Genomic DNA, 13,400 nt, shown 5'->3' with positions numbered 1-13,400 from the left:
GTAAGATAGGATCTTGTTTCATACTTCGACATGTGGACATCCAGTTTTCCCAGCACCATTTTTGAAGAGGCTGTCCCTGTTCCAGGGGTTGGTTTTAGCTCCTTTGTCGAATATGAGTTGGTTATAGATGTTTGGATTGATCTCCAGTATTCCTATTCTGTTCCATTGGTCTATCCATCTGTTTTTGTACCAGTACCAGGCTGTTTTGATTATAACTACCCTGTAGTATGTCTTGAAGTCTGGAATTGTGATGCCTCCGGCTTTGTTTTTATTGTAAAGGATTGCTTTAGCTATAGAATGTCTATTCTCAAAAAGACAAAAAATCATGGTGAGGATGTGTAGAAAGGGGAACCCTTATTTAGTGTTGGTGGGAAGGTAAATTAGTACAGTCATTGTTCGAAACAGTGTCAAGAGTTCTCAAAAAAGAAAGAGAAGGAAGGAAAGAAGAAAGGAAGGAAGGAAGGAAGGAAGGAAGGAAGGAAGGAAGGAAGGAAGGAAGGGAGGGAAGGAAGGAAGAAAGAACACTAGGAATAAATCTGCCATATGGCTTAGCTATCCCAATTCTGGTTATGTACTCAAAGAATATTTAACTAGTATATAAAAGAGATACCTTTACTCTGATATTCACTGAAGGATTATTTACAATAATCGATATATGGAATCATCTTCGATTTCCATCAATTGATAATGAGATATGGCCTTGTCTAAAAATTATCAGAGTCAGTGAACTCAGGGGGCTTCCGTAGCCTTGGCAGCTCATGACAAGAGCCTAGGTTGATTACTGATGCCATAAACAAGAGTGTCAATTTGTTAAGTCAACAACAGGAGTCACTGTGCACTTACTCCTCATGTAGGATCTTTGTCCTTAGTGTGCTGTACATTGAGATTTAATGCTATAACTAGTACTCAAACAGTATTTTTCACTTTATGTTTCTGTGTGGGAGCAAACTTGAAATCTTTACTTAATGTATGCTAAACTGATCTTCTGTATATAAAGAGAATCGAAAATGAATCTTGATGTGAATGGAAGGGGAGAGGGAGTGGGAAAGGGAGGGTTGCTGGTGGGAGGGACGTTATGGGGGGGGAAGCCATTGTAGTCCATAAGCTGTACTTTGGAAATTTATATTCATTAAATAAAAGTTTAAAAAAAAAGAAAATAGGTACATATACACACTGTAATGTTATTCAACCATAAAAATAATATAAGCTTAGGTGTTTGTAGCAAAATAGATGGCAGGAGAGATTATTAAGTAATGTAAAATGCATCAGACACAGAAAAATAAATACCATTTCTTTCTGTTCATATGTGGAATTTAAGAAAATAGCATATCTGAATTTAGAATTGGGCTTACTAGAGATTGGGAAAGAGAAAGACAGGGCGAAAGCAGGGAGATTGGATAATGTATACCAAACACAGACAGAAATATCCAATTCTAGTGTTCCATACTATCATGGGGAGGGCAGGGAACAATTCACGTTGCGTTAAATACTATATAAAAAATTAAAGGAAGCAGGAGTGGGTATGTTTCAAACACAAAATAAAAAGATAAGGAAATGGAAAGGATTTTATTAGATTCTTTTTAAACCTGATTTCTTTTTTTTAAATTTTTTTTTTTTTATTTTTTGACAGGCAGAGTGGACAGTGAGAGAAAGACAGAGAGAAAGGTCTTCCTTTTGTTGTTGGTTCACCCTCCAATGGCCGCCGCGGCCGGTGCGCTTCGGCCAGCACACCACGCTGATCCCATGGCAGGAGCCAAGTACTTCTCCTGGTCTCCCATGGGGTGCAGGGCCCAAGGACCTGGGCCATCCTCCACTGCACTCCCTGGCCACAGCAGAGAGCTGGCCTGGAAGAGGGGCAACCGGGACAGAATCCGGCGCCCCGACTGGGACTAGAACCCGGTGTGCTGGCGCCACAAGGCAGAGGATTAGCCTAGTGAGCCGCAGCGCTGGCCAAGATTTTATTAGATTCTACTGTGTATATGTTGAGATATTGCACTTTAGCAAATGAAACTGTGCAGGTATTACATATTGAAGTATCGTTATGCTCTTAAATCTGTATGTATGAAATACATGTAATTTGTTCACCTTAAAAATGTGCAGTACATTTTGTAGTAATATAGCCTTCAGACTGAGATCACTCTGGCAGGATATTTGATCATATTTAAGACATGGGTCTGGACACATATTGAGAGGTATGGAGCAGCTCATAAAATAAAAGTATTATTTTCCAAGAAAAATTAAAAAAAAACAGTTTAAGAAAAAAAAGTTCAAAAAATTGAAATCCATACACTTTTTTCATTATATATATGTATATACATACATATATATATATATATATATATATTTCCATGAACCTGTCGAAGACCCCATGTATGTTTGGATTTCAACATTTTTGCACCAAAATAAATTTATCTCTTAATTACATTTTTAAATATTTATGTATTTGAAAGGCAGAATTAGAGAGAGAGAGAGAAGTAGACAGAGAGAGGGTCAGAGAGGGAGATCTTCCATCTGTTGGTTCACTTCCCAAAAGGCCACAACTGCTGGAGCTGGGCCTGCCTGAAGCTAGGACCCAGGAGTTTCTTCCAGGGTCTCCCATGTTGGGGTAGGGGCCCAAGCACTTAGGTCATCTTCCACTGCTTTCCCAGGCTTTATGCAAAGAGCTGGATTGGAAGTGGAACAGTCAGGACATGAACAGGTACTCATATGGGATGGCAACACTGCAGGCTGCCTAACCTGCTATGCCACAGTGATGGCCCCCTTTAATTACACTTTATATGGAAAAAAAATATGAGAAATTTCCACTAGTGGTAATGATGCCAATTTGGAAATTTCCTACATTCCTCCTCCATGAAGCATTATGGAATTTCCTATCAACATATACATAGCAAATGTCCAGCAATCCCAATTCTTGTTGTTTACACAAAAGAAATAAAAACTTTCTTCACACAAAATCCTATACAAGAATGTCTATAGCTTCTTTGTTTTTCTTTTTTAATAGAAAATGAAAAATGTATATACTTAAAAAAGGAATTTGGAACTGATCTACAAACTAACTTGGAGTTGTTAAAATTTTCAAGTATAACTATCACTGTATTCCTAAAGCTGTATATATGAAATCTGTGAAACTTTTATAGCTTAAATAAAATTTAAAAATTAAATAAAACTATTATTATTTATATAGTGGACATAGTCTTGGCATCCACATACTTCTAGATACTTTTATAATGAGAAGAAGATTATAGTGGGAAGAGGCTGAGGGTTATAAACCAGTGAATAGTCTTCCCTGCGTTTGTACAAGGCAATGAAGACTTGAACTGGGTCAGCTGCAGAGGGTATAGAAGGCAGGTGGTCCTGAGAAGGCCACTTCCCCAGCATCTTGTTAGGACTTACTGACTGAGAGTGTACAGAAGAGAGATGATAGTTTTATGTGTGTTGGCTTGTTTTGAACTTCTGAAAATGCTGAGAATTCCAAGCCAAATTGGCCGAATCATCTAAAATCAAGTCCATCTCTTTAATGAGGAAGTGGATTCTAGAGCCCTCTTTGGCTCACAGAATTGTTTTCGCATCAGGGTTGCTCCCTACTGTCATTGACTGAAAAAGCATCAGGGAAATTTAGTACTTGATTGTGTCTCTATTTTATACTGATCTTTCTGTGTCTATCTCTTTTCTTCATTCTTTATTTTGTATCAGTCTATTTGGCCATAAAGAACAAGTCTGCTTGTGCATGGCCACACATATATATCCATATATAAATATGACATAAACTCATGATAAAGAATTTATAAGATTTGGAATTGTCAAAGACTTATACATAAATGTAGATTAATTCTAATATCTAAATGTGAAAGATCTCAAAACACATGATTCCTTATCACACATGCAAATCCCTGCATAGTTCTATGTGTTTCTATGTAATGCATGTTCAAGTTGCTATTCCATCACAATACTTTGAAAAATTAGTTTATTAATTAATTTAAAGTAATATAATCAAATAGTTATATACTTTCTTTGTAAGTATTCTAATTTAGTTAGTTTGAGTGGGACTTGGGGAATTCTATTTTCCTTTTTTTTTTTTTTTTTAATTTTTCAGGTTGTTTGGATGGGAACCAGATTTGGAATGTTTTTCCAGAAACTGCAGGTTTTTCCAGAAACAGCAGGCTGAGCTGTGTGCCTGATAACAATGTCTACCCACTGTTATGTTTTGAGAACTCAGGGTAGAATTATTTACTAATCCCTGTCAGTTTTTACTTTGATTGGTGTGGAGTCCTATCACAGCTATCATGTGAACACTTTGTATCCATATCAGACATCTCAAAGTGGCCTGCAGTGTGTGCCTATTTCACCCCAACTGTTGATAAAACTTAACATTCAGGAAAACTGCTCTTTTGTTTGAAGAAAAAAAATTCTTTAATAGACTGTTGATTTTGTAAAGGAGAGATTCAGATCCTATTCTGAAGGCAAATGTTGAGACAAAGAAGAGCTAGAAGCCTCAGGATAATAGGGCTGGAAAAACTCACGATTTACTGGGAGCAACAGATGTTCTTTGTCAAGGCAAGGACAAGTTCACACCGACAGAAAAGATACAGAGTTCTGAATTTCAAAGTGGTGTTAGCGTATTTTGAATCAGACAATTCTGATTCAAGAGCAGAGGCTCTTAGCCCTACAGTCTGCTTTCGACTGATGAGTCTAAGTCCACATGGTTTGTTGGAGATAGAGGAGGGGAGAGACTTCTTGGTGACTCCTGGTTCTTGAGTCTTAGCAGAGCTAGAAATGCAAAGATAACCATGAACTCTGATAATAAAACATTTTCCCCCAGAGTATCTAACAACCTTTATGAACCTCTGGTGTGAAATATGGAGTAGGACTTGAGTTGGAATGGAGTCACATCCTAGACCAGGTTTGGAACTAACTACTGATACGTTTGTTCAGTGCTAACTATGTACCAGGTATTTCAAAAAGTTCATGAAACATCAAAATTAAAAGTAAGCTAATTTTCTTGCAAAACCTTTTGGTATCTATGCATTTTTTTTTCAAAATAAGCATTTTCCATGAACTTATTGAAGGCCATTTGTATGCATAGATTTCAAAACAAATTGTGCAGTCAGCGCTGTGGCTCACTAGGCTAATCCTCCACCTTGCGGCTCCGGCACACCGGGTTCTAGTCCCGGTTGGGGTGCCGGATTCTGTCTCGGTTGCCCCTCTTCCAGGCCAGCTCTCTGCTGTGGCCAGGGAGTGCAGTGGAGGATGGCCCAAGTGCTTGGGCCCTGCACCCCATGGGAGACCAGGATAAGTACCTGGCTCCTGCCATCGGATCAGCGCGGTGCGCCGGCCACAGTGTGCCGGCCGCGGGGGCCATTGTAGGGTGAACCAACGGAAAAAGGAAGACCTTTCTCTCTGTCTCTCTCTCACTGTCCACTCTGCCTGTCAAAAAAAATGTGCACCAAAATAAACACATTACGGGGGCTGGCGCTGAGGTGTAGCGGGTAAAGCCGCCACCTGCAGTGCCCAACATCCCATATGGGCACCAGTTCAAGTCTCAGCTGCTCCACTTCTGATCCAGCTCTCTGCTATGGCCTGGGAAAGCAATAGAAGATGGCCCAGGTCCTTGGGCCCCTGCACCCATGTGAGAGACCTGAAGGAAGCTCCTGGCTCCTGGCTTAGTAATGGTGCAGCTCTGGCTTTTGCAACCAACTGGGGAGTGAACCAGCGGATGGAAGACCTCTCTCTTACTCCCTTCCTCTCCTCTTTCTGTGTAACTCTGACTTTCAAATAAATAAAATAAATTTTTATTTAGAAAAAGACATAAACACATTAATTCCATTTCCAAAATTTTAAAGAATCCTTGTATACTGAAGGCTTGATGAGTCTTACCTCACTTAATCCTGACCAAAATCTATAAATTTAGTCTGATTACTTTCCAAAGTATACTAAGATTGGGAAAATTGAGACACAGAGAATATAGAATCAGAACATCGGGGGCGGAGCCAAGATGGCGGAATAGTGAGGGCGTGCACCGATAGTCCGGGAAAATTTAGTTTAATAAAAGGGGAGTTACGGTAGCCGCAGAAAAAAGAACCAGGAAAATATTGCAGGGGAAACCCTTCTGGATCGAGTGGCCGTGAATCGGAGGACCTACTGGGAGAACAAGGTCACCCAACGCGCGGAAGCCAAGTCGCGGGACCCAGCTGCGGAAGCCCCAGGGTCTGCGCGCCAGTGCTCGAAGGGGAGTGCATGCCACACAGACAACAGCGGGGAGACTTGGGACGCTCAGGGCTCCGAGTCCACACATCGGCGCTGGAAGGGGAGGTGAGCTCAATAACCCGAGACATTGGTGGGGAAACGGGGGTCAGAATCTTGAGGGGGGCCGGAAAGTGCAGCAAACTCACTACCGGAAAGAAGGAAAAAAAAAGCTTCGGGGTTTCTCTTCCCCCTAACCTTGCAAAGGTTACAAGGCTGCAAGGCTTGAAGAATTCCCAAGAGACAAAGAGCAGGCTCCCTCTCTGGATTTACATATCAATGGGGGAGAGCTAAGGAACTGAGTCACTACAATTCAGTAGCCTAGGCAACCCAGTGGGAGTCCAGAGGAGCCAAAGACTGGAAGCGAAATACCATCAATTCTGCACAGCCATGCCATGTGGTGTTACTTACCCCCTGAATAAATAAAATACATAAATAAATAAAAAGAGAGAGATTTACCACGCATAACCTGAGGGTGTCACCTTTGCACACCCTTAACCAGGAAGAACCAGGCAGAGCTCTCAGGCCGCACCCATCTCAAGCCTCCAAGGCTCCTCCAACAGCAGGCAGTCCACTTAACATGGACACAGTATAAAAAAAAAAAAAAAAAAAAGCACAGTGACGCAAGAAGAATTAACTATGCCGAGTAACAAACACAGAAATAGAGGGAACAAGATCAACGATGACACTATGATGCCTCCAAATAAGCAAAACACCCCAAGCCAAGATTATGAAGATGATGAGATAGAAGAAATGCAAGATACGGATTTCAAAAAATTTATGATAAGAACATTTAGAAGTTTTCAAAAGCAAATCCTTGAACTACAGAAATCCTTAATGGACAAGATTGAAAATCTCTCTCGTGAAAATGAAATTTTAAGGAAGAGTCAAAATGAAACTCAGAAACTAGTAGAACAGGAAAGTGTTATAGTGAAGAGAAACCAAAATGAAATGAAGAGCTCAATAGATCAAATGACAAACACATTAGAAAGCCTTAAAAACAGAATGGGTGAAGCAGAAGAGAGAATATCGGACTTAGAAGATAGAGCACAGGAAATCTACAGTCAAACCAAAGAAAAGAAGAGGAAATTAGAAATCTAAAAAATATTGTTGGGAATCTACAGGATACTATTAAAAAAACCAACATTCGAGTTCTAGGAGTTCCTGAAGGCATGGAGAGAGAAAGGATTGGAAGGCCTTTTTAGTGAGATACTAGCAGAGAACTTTCCAGGTTTGGAGAAGGACAGAGATATCCTAGTACAGGAAGCTCATAGAACCCCCAATAAACATGACCAAAAGAGATCCTCACCACGACATGTGGTAATTAAACTTACCACAGTGAAACATAAAGAAAAGATCCTAAAATGTGCAAGAGAGAAACGTCAGATTACTCTCAGAGGATCTCCAATCAGACTCACAGCAGACTTCTCATCAGAAACACTACAGGCTAGGAGGGAATGGCGAAACATAGCACAGGTGCTAAGAGAGAAAAATTGCCAGCCCAGAATATTATATCCTGCCAAGCTCTCATTTGTGAATGAAGGTGAAATAAAGACCTTTCATAGCAAAGAGAAATTGAAAGACTTTGTGGCCACTCGTCCGGCCCTGCAAAAAATACTCAAAGATGTGCTACACTCAGAAACACAGAAACACGGCCATCAATATGAAAGAAGGGAAAGGAAGAACACCTACCAGTAAAAGAGCATGGGAGCTGGCGCCGCGGCTCAATAGGCTAATCCTCCGCCTAGCGGCGCCGGCACACCGGGTTCTAGTCCCGGTCGGGGCGCCGGATTCTGTCCCGGTTGCCCCTCTTCCAGGCCAGCCCTCTGCTGTGGCCAGGGAGTGCAGTGGAGGATGGCCCAGGTGCTTGGGCCCTGCACCCCATGGGAGACCAGGAAAAGCACCTGGCTCCTGGCTCCTGCCATCGGATCAGCGCGGTGCGCCGGCCGCAGCGCGCCGGCCGCGGCGGCCATTGGAGGGTGAACCAACGGCAAAGGAAGACCTTTCTCTCTGTCTCTCTCTCTCTCTCTCTCACTGTCCACTCTGCCTGTCAAAAAAAAAAAAAAAAAAAAGGAAAGAAAAAAAAAAAAAAAAAGAGCATGGGAAGCTCAAAGCATATACTAGAAAATATTTCCGGGAAAATGGCAGGGCAAAGTCACTACGTATCAATAGTCACATTGAACATTAATGGTCTGAATTCTTCAGTTAAAAGACACCGTTTGGCTGACTGGCTCAAAGAACCCAACCCAACTATTTGTTGCCTACAAGAAACACATCTCTCTAACAAAGAGGCATGCAGACTGAAAGTGAAAGGTTGGAAAAAGATATTCCATGCCAACAGAAACCAAAAAAAAGCAGGTGTAGCCATATTAATATCAGACAAAATAAACTTTAACACAAAAACTGTTAAGAGAGACAAAGAGGGACACTATATAATGATTAAGGGATCAATTCAACAGGAAGATGTAACTATTATAAATGTATATGCACCTAATTACAGGGCACAGGTCTATTTAAAAGATATGTTAAGGGACTTAAAGGGAGATTTAGATTCCAATACAATAGTACTGGGGGACTTCAATACTCCACTCTCAGAAATAGACAGATCATCCGGACAGAAGATCAACAAGGAAACAGCAGATTTAATTGACACTATTGCCCAAATGGATCTAACAGATATCTACAGAACTTTCAACCCTACATCTACAGACTTCACATTCTTCTCAGCAGTGCATGGAACCTTCTCTAGGATTGATCACATACTAGGCCATAAAGCAAGTCTCAGCAAATTTAAAAGAATTAGAATCATACCATGCAGTTTCTCAGACCACAGCAGAATGAAGCTGGAAATTAGCAACTCAGGAAACCCCAGAAAGTATGCAAACACATGGAGACTGAACAATATGCTCCTGAATGAACACTGGGTCATTCAAGAAATCAAAAGAGAAATCAAAAACTTTCTGGAAGTAAATGAAGACAACAACACAACATATCAAAACTGATGGGATACAGCAAAAGCAGTATTGAGAGGCAAATTTATAGCAATAGGTGCCTATATCAAGAAATTGGAAAGGTACCAAATAAATGAGCTTTCAGCGCACCTCAAGGACCTAGAAAAACTGCAGCAAACCAAACCCAAATCTAGTAGGAGAAGAGAAATAATTAAAACCAGAGAAGAAATTAACAGGATTGAATCCAAAAAAAAAAAAACATTACAAAAAATCAGCCAAGCGAGAAGCTGGTTTTTTGAAAAAATAAACAAAATTGACACCCCATTGGCCCAACTAGCTAAAAAAAGAAGAGAAAAGACCCAAATCAATAAAATCAGAGATGAAAAAGGAAACGTAACTGTCGCTCCCCCTCTTCGTGGAGGAACGACACAGGACCCTGCGCTGTTCTTTCGTCTGCTCGGCCCTCCCCGGGTTTGCTGCTGGTTCTTCCCGGGTTGGCTACTATCCCTTCCACCTCCGTGGAAGGGCAGTTCCCCCTGGCCGCATTCCCCACTTCCGCAGGGGAGCGGCACACCGCCGGCCGGCTTTCTCGGGGGCTGCACGGGTTCCCTTAGATGTTCCTGGTGCATGTTGTCTCTCTCCTCCTTTATAGTCCTCCTCCGCCAATCCCAACTCGGCTGCCCACACGCCGAGTACGCTGCTCTCCAATCAGGAGCAAGTCCTACAGTTTATTAGTTGAACTGGAGGCAGCTGCGCGGAAGCTGTTTACTTCTCTCCCAGCGCCATATTGTGGGAGAGCAGATGCATAGAATAAGTCCCAATTCCAGTAACAGTCTAGTCCGAGTTGCTCCCCACACGTAACAACAGACACCACAGAAATAAAAAGAATCATCAGAAATTACTACAAGGACCTGTATGCCAGCAAACAGGAAAACCTATCAGAAATGGATAGATACCTGGACACATGCAATCTACCAAAATTGAACCATGAAGACATCGAAAACCTAAATAGACCCATAACTGAAACAGAAATTGAAACAGTAATAAAGGCCCTCCCAACAAAGAAAAGCCCAGGACCAGATGGATTCACTGCTGAATTCTACCAGACATTTAAAGAAGAACTAATCCCATTTCTTCTCAAACTATTCAGAACAATCGAAAAAGAGGGAATCCTCCCAAATTCTTTCTATGAAGCCAGCATCACCTTAATCCCTAAGCCAGAGAAAGATGCAGCACTGAAAGAAAATTACAGACCAATATCCCTGATGAACATAGACGCAAAAATCCTCAATAAAATTCTGGCCAATAGAGTACAACAACACATCAGGAAAATCATCCACCCAGACCAAGTGGGATTCATCCCTGGTATGCAGGGATGGTTCAACATTCGCAAATCAATCAATGTGATTCACCACATTAACAGACTGCAAAAGAAAAACCATATGATTATCTCAATTGATGCAGAGAAAGCATTTGATAAAATTCAACACCCTTTCATGATGAAAACTCTAAGCAAATTGGGTATAGAAGGAACATTCCTCAATATAATCAAAGCAATTTATAAAAAACCCACAGCCAGCATCCTATTGAATGTGGAAAAGTTGGAAGCATTTCCACTGAAATCTGGCACCAGGCAGGGATGCCCACTCTCACCACTGCTATTTAACATAGTTCTGGAAGTTTTAGCCAGAGCCATCAGACAAGAAAAAGAAATTAAAGGAATACAAATTGGGAAGGAAGAAGTCAAACTATCCCTCTTTGCAGACGATATGATTCTGTACTTAGAGGATCCGAAGAGACTATTGGAACTCATAGAGGAGTTTGGAAAATGGCAGGATATAAAATCAATGCACAAAAATCAACAGCCTCTGTATACACAGGCAATGCCATGGCTGAGAAAGAACTGCTAAGATCAATCCCATTCACAATAGCTACAAAAACAATCAAATACCTTGGAATAAACTTAACCAAGGACGTTAAAGATCTCTACGATGAGAATTACAAAACCTTAAAGAAAGAAATAGAAGAGGATACCAAGAAATGGAAAAATCTTCCATGCTCATGGATTGGAAGAATCAATATCATCAAAATGTCCATTCTCCCAAAAGCAATTTATAGATTCAATGCAATCCCAATCAAGATACCAAAGACATTCTTCTCAGATCTAGAAAAAATGATGCTGAAATTCATATGGAGGCACAAGAGACCTCGAATAGCTAAAGCAATCTTGTACAACAAAAACAAAGCCGGAGGCATCACAATACCAGATTTCAGGACATACTACAGGGCAGTTGTTCTCAAAACAGCATGGTACTGGTACAGAAACAGATGGATAGACCAATGGAACAGAATTGAAACACCAGAAATCAATCCAAACATCTACAGCCAACCTATATTTGATCAAGGATCTAAAACTAATTCCTGGAGCAAGGACAGTCTATTCAATAAATGGTGCTGGGAAAACTGGATTTCCACGTGCAGAAGCATGAAGCAAGACCCCTACCTTACACCTTACACAAAAATCCACTCAACGTGGATTAAAAACCTAAATCTACGTCCTGACACCATGAAGTTATTAGAGAACATTGGAGAAACCCTTCAAGATATTGGCACAGGCAAAGAATTTCTGGAAAAACCCAGGAGGCACAGGCAGTCAAAGCCAAAATTAACTATTGGGATTGCCTCAAATTGAGAAGTTTCTGCACTGCAAAAGAAACAGTCAGGAGAGTGAAGAGACAACTGACAGAATGGGAAAAAATATTTGCAAACTATGCAACAGATAAAGGGTTAATAACCAGAATCTACAAAGAGATCAAGAAACTCCACAAAAACAAAACCAACAACCCACTTAAGAGATGGGCCAAGGACTTCAATAGACATTTTTCAAAAGAGGAAATCCAAATGGCCAACAGGCACATGAAAAAATGTTCAAGGTCACTAGCAATCAGGGAAATGCAAATCAAAAGCACAATGAGGTTTCACCTCACCCCGGTTAGAATGGCTCACATACAGAAATCTACCAACAACAGATGCTGGCGAGGATGTGGAAAAAGGGACACTAACCCACTGTTGGTGGGAATGCAAACTGGTCAAGCCACTATGGAAATCAGTCTGGAGATTCCTCAGAAACCTGAAGATAACCCTACCGTTCGACCTAGCCATCCCACTCCTTGGAATTTACCCAAAGGAGTTTAAATTGACAAACAAAAAAGCGGTCTGCACCCTAATGTTTATTGCAGCACAATTCACAATAGCCAAGACCTGGAACCAACCTAAATGCCCATCAACGGTAGACTGGATAAAGAAACTATGGGATATGTATTCTTTAGAATACTACACTGCAGTAAGAAACAACGAAATCCAGTCATTTGCAACAAAATGGAGGAATCTGGAACACATCATGCTGAGTGAAGTAAGCCAGTCCCAAAGGGACAAATACCATATGTTCTCTCTGATCGGTGACAACTGACTGAACACCAAAAAGGAAACCTCCTGAAGTGAAATGGACACTATGGGAAACGGTGACTTGATCAGCATAGCCCTGACTGTTAATGGACAACTTAATACACTATCCCTCTTAGTATTTTTTTTTTGTCTGTTCTACTTAATATGACTGGTTTAATTCTGTAATTATCACACAGTTATTCTTAAGTGTTGAAAATTAACTGAAATGTGATCCCTGTTAAACATAAGAGTGGGAATAAGAGGGGGAAGAGATGTATAATTTTCGGTATGCTCGGGCTGACTTGCCCCAATTGGTAGAGTTGGAAACATACCAGGGCATTCCAGTTCAATCCCATCAAGGTGGCATATGCCAATGCCATCTCACTATTCCAAGTGATCAATTTCAGTTCACAATTGATCATAATGAAAGGACTAAGAGTCAAAGGGAGCACATAAACAAGTCTAGTACCTGCTAACACTAACCGATAGAATAAATAAAGGGGAGAGTGATCCAACATGGGAAGTGAGATACTCAGCAGACTCATAGAATGGCGGATGTCCTAAATAGCACTCTGGCCTCAGAATCAGCCCTAAAGGCATTCGGATCTGGCTGAAAAGCCCATGAGAGTATTTCAGGCATGGAAAGCCAAGACACTCTGGCAAAAAGATCTCTGTGAGTGAGATCCCAGTGGAAAGAACAGGTCTTCAAAGAGGGAGGTGCCTTTCTCTGAAGGGAGGAGAGAACCTCCACTTTGACTATGACCT

The sequence above is a fragment of the Oryctolagus cuniculus genome, chromosome 8 (genome assembly GCF_964237555.1).
Source record: "Oryctolagus cuniculus chromosome 8, mOryCun1.1, whole genome shotgun sequence".
NCBI classification, from domain to species: domain Eukaryota; kingdom Metazoa; phylum Chordata; class Mammalia; order Lagomorpha; family Leporidae; genus Oryctolagus; species Oryctolagus cuniculus.
Note: the sequence above shows the minus strand (reverse complement) of the source record.